This window comes from Callospermophilus lateralis, chromosome 17, assembly GCF_048772815.1.
Source record: "Callospermophilus lateralis isolate mCalLat2 chromosome 17, mCalLat2.hap1, whole genome shotgun sequence".
NCBI classification, from domain to species: domain Eukaryota; kingdom Metazoa; phylum Chordata; class Mammalia; order Rodentia; family Sciuridae; genus Callospermophilus; species Callospermophilus lateralis.
Genome location: NC_135321.1, coordinates 58,385,752 through 58,392,614, shown reverse-complemented (window position 1 = coordinate 58,392,614; position 6,863 = coordinate 58,385,752).

Here is a 6,863-nt window from a genome sequence, read left to right as displayed (position 1 = left end):
GCCTCAGTTACTTTAAATGAACTTCTCTGTACATCCCTTCATGAACTGTGTCCCATAACCATCTCTGTTACCAATTGGCTGAGGATTCAAACATCCATCTTGAGAGCATCCACAAATAGGAAAAGTGCACCTCCCTTAATATTATCCGTTCTGAGTTTCCAGGGCCAACATATCCCAGATCTTAGCATTCACAGCCCTAAGAGTGAATGACAGTGACCCTCAGTGTCCAGTGAGAGCAGCTCTGCCATTGTGTTCCTGACAGGAGGAGCAAGTAGCTACTGAGAGTTCCCTGGAACTCTTTCAACAACCAGACCCAGTAGCTCTTAGCAGCTCTCCATTGCTCTCTGTCATTCTCTTTCATAACTGTCCTCAGGGTGACCTTCCAGGTCTGCTTTCAGTGCCAGCAGCCTTTCCTGTAACCAGTTCTTAGTAAAATCAGCTCTACCTGCTCTACTTGAGATAAAAGGCATGCATAGGTTGAATATAACAATGTACTTGAGGCCTCAGTAGGAGTTATGCTGCACCACAAGGGTAAGTGTTACAGGCACTTTTTGCATAAGGAGATTGGGAAGGAAGCTCATTTACTTAAAAAGAAAAACAAGGTGGGCTCAAGCACACACAGTATCCTTCCAGGAAACCATGGGACTTCCCTGAGGTATGGGTAGGAAGAGGCTCCTCATACAGCAGACCGAAAAAGGATAACGAGATTCAAAATGGTGGTATCATTGAAAGAGATTGAAGGATGGAGTGATCTCAAATATACTTTGACCAAATATAATTCTAGGTCACAGTGACATAATTGGGTCAGCCATGAATGTCAAAGACAGGGAAACCAATGTTTTTCTTTCCTTTTTGTATTTTTGGTGGTACAGGTTATTGAACTCTGGACCTCACACATGCTAGGCAAGTATTTTATCACTGTGCCACAATCCAAGCCCCAAAAGTTTTCTTTAAATGCCTCTTGGAAAGTGTTGGCCCTTTCTCTTCTGTCTCATGTAAGAGAGATGTTTGGAGCCTTCCGTCTTTTAAACCATCGTAGAATTTTCTAGAATTGGCAATGGGGATGGCATTTTACTTAGATAGCTTATTTCTGATCCTTTGGAAGACGCTAGATATCCAGGCTGAACAAATATTCAGCATCACAAAGGGCTTCCTGCATAGGTGGACAAGGCTTGGTTTCCAGGGAAAGAAGTCATGGCCCCCTTTGAAACTTCAGCTAACAACACAGTCAAGATACATTCTGCCTGTTGTCATTACTCCCCAGATGGCAAGCCAGACAGGCATCCTACAGATCACTGATAACAATTTTAGAAAACAGGGGAGTGATGGACCACCTACGTTGGAGCATCATTCAAGAACTGAGGTGAGCTGGGGCAAGCTGATCCATCACCCTGCAAGATCCCCACCTACACACATGGGTGATGGCCACTGCAGAAGCACACTGTACACAGGCCCTGAAGTTCCTGACACAACACTAAGCATGCACAATTCAATGACTCAAATTCTTTTTTCCCAAAGCATACAGTAAATGAAAGTGAAGAAATACAGAGTGAGATTGGGGCTAACTCATAGTGTTAGTGCTTTTCCAAATGCCAGTTAGCATAAATTGGGACCAATAGCATTTGTCTTTTTCCAGAGCCTTACCAGCATAAGCTTGGACACATCACAGTGATGCAAGGGCAATATAAACCCCTAGACTAGCACACTTGGTCAGAGAAAGCCAGCTATCAGGTCCCCTCTTGCACTGCAGGAGTTCGATACATGTTCTTCAATAAATCCTACTGTTACACTCACTCTTCCTGGTCTGCAGAGTTCATTCTTTGAATTTGCAAGAAAGATGCCAGGAAAAGGAATTGATGGCGAGCCACTGGGTTCTGCATTTACATAGAAGTGTATAACCCACCTTTGAGAGGAGCACAAATTCTTAGCTGCAGAAAACTGCACTTCACAGAGACTTAACCTGCCAGCGGAAGCAGAAAAAACCCAGTTTCACCTGCTAACAGGGGTAGAAAATCAAGATTCTTCTTTCTGTGCCCAAATTGGGGCTTCTATGGAGGGTGACTGAAATGGAGCAACAAACTGTCTCCTTCATTTCTGGAGTTCTATACTCCTTTTAGAAATAACTCTCTCTTTCAAAAATAATTAATGTCTGTCACCCATCTAAAATTCAGTAGAGCACCCGCTAGTCTGAAGCCACAAGTGTCAGACTTACTGGAGGAGGCTTGTTCAATATCTTTTGTCACTAAAGTAGGAATGTTGGTCAAGCTCAGCTTCAACCTCTCTCTGAGGAATACAACAGATCAATGGATCCATTAAGTGTTTGCTTTTTTTTCCACTTTAAGACTGACTGGACTCAATGGTGGGAAGGGGTCCCTTACCTGGTGTATCTTGGATCTTAACACAATGTCTTAGTCTGATCCAAGGTCTTTGAAAAACAGTAAGACACTAATCCCCAGAGGGTGAGCCACATTGTCTATTGCTCCAGTTTTCTTCCCTTCTTTTCCTTTCTGTGTCTCTCTCACACATGCGCTGTAAACATCATGTAGATTCTGATTTCTTATACTCATTTCAACCCCAATTGTTTCAATAGAACACATGAATGAGGTTTTGAGGAATTTTCAATCCTTAGTGCACCTGTTAGGACCCAAATCCCATGCTGTCTCTGGTGAGCTTCACTCAGGAGCAAGGTCCCATTCTCTGGGTTTCCAAACCCTGCCTGTTCAGAGAAGAACCCTGCCAGTTCATCCTTCTCCTAGTCTAGACTTCAGATAACTTTGCCTCCACCAGGGGAGAGAGCCAAGAAACTTTTTTTTTCCCCACAGCATGGAGGGGATTCTGGTGCTCAGAACCCAGGAAGAAGGAGACACCGCATGACAATCCACAATTCAAAGTCTCTTAAACCATATTAGATTTCATGTTTGTGCTAATACAACAGGAATTTAAGGGCCCTAAGAATGAGTATGATAACAAATATATTAGGAAAGACTAGAATCTCCTTTAGGGCACTTAACCTAGAGGGACATGGCTCTCTTTTAGCATAATAACTAGGTTCCTCAAGGACATGTAACTCTGTGTATACTGCCTCCACATTGTATGGCAAAACAGTACAGAAAAACAGAAGATCACTCCTTTTAAGAGGGAAATGACACAGGAAAGGAATTTTGAATAATGCATTGGTCAGCACAACTAATATGTTATGAAGGCCTCAGAATGTGGTCACACATGTCTTGAGGATCATAGTACTTTGTGGTGCTAAGAGAAACTACTCCACCTAGCAGGATTCAAAGGGTGGTCATCCATGGCTTTCAGGTCCACATGGCACTGAGGGATACCTCAATATGACAATGGAGGGATGCCAAAGGAGGTCTTCTTCCCCTTTGTCTTTTAGATGGGTTATACTCCACCTGGCACCCGACTCCTGAAGAAGTATTTTGAAACATTGGTATTTCTTTGACACTCAGACCCTAATGAAGTGTCTGGTATTTTTCTGAGCCCAATCTTGGCCTGAATACCACCTGGAGGATGTGGAAAAAATAGCCTCCTGAGGCAAGTATAAACTGTAATCCAGTTTACACTTAAACATAAATTGTAAAAGGGAGAAAAAAGTGGCCAGGTACCCTATACATAACAAGCTTTTTTTCCTTCTTCCTGAAGACACAACCCAAAATTATGCAACCAATGTAAATTAGATTCTTCACCTTTGGCTACACTAAAAAAATGCAATCCAAAGATTCTCAAGCTATATTAGCACCAATGTTTTCAGCAAATAGAATAGAACTTTACTGGCTCTAAGTATGAGTATAATGGCAAATATAACAGGAAAGGCTAAAATGGAAAGCAGTTTCTCTTAGAGAAGGATCAAATACAGAAAAGCCTTTTTCTAAGCACTTATACCCTCCTTACTCAGGGTTTGCCAACAGAGCCCCAACATCCTGAGGAAATAGAAAATCAGGAGGAATGCACTTCAGCTCCTTCCTATACCTACAAGTCATAGGAAAGAGTCCCAAAAGACTCATTATAATACACGTCACTTTTCTCTGCAAGACTTGAGAGAAATTAAGAGTGACGTAGAAAGATTCCAGGATGACCTTGATAAATCTACAGAGATATTTTATGGCATTAACCAAATTTGGACCTACCTTGGAAAGACATAATGATGTTAATGAACCAAATTCTCTCTAGCACTGAACACTAGGATGCTTTATGGGTGGCTGAATCCTCTGGGGATGAATGATATATAGTGCAAGTCCCAGGAGGCCTTCTCCTTCTAACCGAAATGGACTCAGAAGAAACATAGCCAACAAAGCAATAGGCAGTTCTCTAGGAGGATCAAAAATGGGATACAGATGGTCACATGGGGCAATGGAAGGGAAAGTACTTTCAGAATTGTGTGGTACAGGGCTTTAGGAAAACCCATACTAAATCTCCAAATTATTCCAAACAATCTGGAGAATGCAGAAACTTACACAAACATTTCAGAAGACCTCAGGGAAGCATTAATGAAATATACCACAATGTCCCCTGTTTCCCCAGCATAACAACCTGAAAAACAAATTCATAACTCAATCATTAGGAAAAAATTACAAAATCGACTGCAAAACGGAGACAACACTTTAGATAGTCTCTTAAAAAATGCCACTTGGGTGTTTTACAATCATGACCAAGAGGAGGAGGAGGAAGAAGATGAGGAGAGAGAGAGGAAAGAGAGAGAGAGAGAGAGAGAGAGAGAGAGAGAGAGAGAGAGAACAAAAGAAAGGCAACTGCCCTTATGACAGCCCTACAGATGGCTAAGTCCAGTAGACAAGGTCCCCAGAGTGGTATTGCTCCAAACATAGCTGGCTAGAACTGAGGCCAAGAGGGACATTACAAGAAAGACTGCCCATGAAACAGAGCAATGCCACCAACACCCTAACCTGTCACTGAAGTGGATCACAGGTGGTTAGAATACGCACACAGGCAAGGACCAGTGGACAAATCCCTCACTTCAAACAGTCCAACAATAGGAATGATGGGTCCTAGGGAATCCTTCTTAGGTTCCAACTATTCAGACTGTTTTATTTCTGTACAGGAGCCCACTATGAACTTGACTGTCAAGGAACGGAAAATTAATTTCTTTCTTGACACTGGTACCATTTTTTCTAATGCCTCTCAAACCTCTGATGAGTCCATCTAATTGACCTTGACTCTTCTACCCCTGCCTCAGGAAGACCTGAGCCTGGCAGGCCAAAACCAAAGTGAGCTGAGGCAGGCCGATTTGCTATCCTTCTGCAACAAATCCTGCCCACAGTGGGGATGCCCACTGCACAACTTTTCCAAACCCCAATTAGCATAAACTTGACCAATAGTATTGGTTCTCCTTCCAATTAATAAAGACAATAAATATTTTTTACTCAGGAAAAAGTGAAATTGAACCAATGGAATTCCCAAGTGCAAAACAATTTCTGACTAGCTACATGCGTTTTTTAGAATATTTATTTTTTAATTACAGATGGACACAATATCTTCATTTTATTTTCATGTGGTACTGAGGATCAAACCCAGTGCCTCATGCATGCTAGGTGAGTGCTCTACACACCTCTGAGATAAAACTTCAACTCACAACCCTGCATTTCCATGAATTCTAAAGACAATTGTGCAGTGTGAGAAAGGTTGTCTAGTGTTGCATTTCACATGGTGTAATACGGAAATGACACATTAAGATATCATAAAACAGTGCATAAATACTTTTCTCTCTTTACTGAATTCAAGAGGTTTAAAGATGTATGAAGTTTTGAAGCACTTTGGTGATGGCTTTCCATGATAGAAAGTTGCTGTCTCAGGGTGCCAGGAACATATGGGGAAGTCTGCTAATGCTACAATCTGAGAGCCACTGGTACTCCAACCACAGAACTGCTAATACTAAGGGAGCTAGTTGTACTCTGCCTATTTGTGATTGCATCTAATTTAATCCAAAGAAGCCTAAGATGTTTGAGAACGTCTTCTCTCCTGATGCTAATTCTGAATTTCATTCCTGCCCCATATATACCAGGATATGTAGGTTTTAATGCTTAGTGGGTGAACAACATGCAGAAAGGGCACTAAGAGAACAACTTCCTCTGTAAGCAGCCCAAACAAGTGTTCATGCAGGTTTACTCATCTGAGAGTTCTTCAGTTCTTCCAAATAATGTCCCCTCTGCACATCATCACATCAGCCTACATCTACCTGGAGAAGGCCACATTTTCTTGCAGCAGTGCACTTTCTGCTTACTTCTGAATTTGGCCTCAGGGCCCTCTTTTGTATATTGACAATTCTTCCTTATTTACTTTCCCTTATTCCTTGAAACAAAGCTCTATTACATCTTGTGGTTCTTGTTTACACTTTCAGTGTTATCTGTACTTCACATATGATACCACACATACATATATACATATGTATGTATAGATTCATATGTCTACTTATACACATATATGTGTTTTAATTCAAATTACAAGGGTGAATATTGTTTACTGGCTGTATCATGAATGACTTGCTCAATAGAATAGTGGCTTTCTGGGGTGGAATTTATTTCTGGTTACCATGGGCATGACATGGAATCAGGGAGAGTGATTAAGGAATAACTGTAGGAATTAAGAAAATTGTTTGTGAGAAAATATTTATCAAAATAGTGCCCAGTCTGGGTTCAAATATCTTTGAGACTTAAAACAACACTTGTATTCCCAATTATCTAGATGCAAGACTCTGGATGAGAAACCTAATTACTCTAAGAAAGATAAGGGCATATTGTTCAATGTCTACTTAAGAAAAGGCCAAGGGGCTGGGGTTGTAGCTCAGTTCCAGGGTGCTTGTCTAGGATGTGTGAGGCCCTGGGTTTGAGCCATAAGTG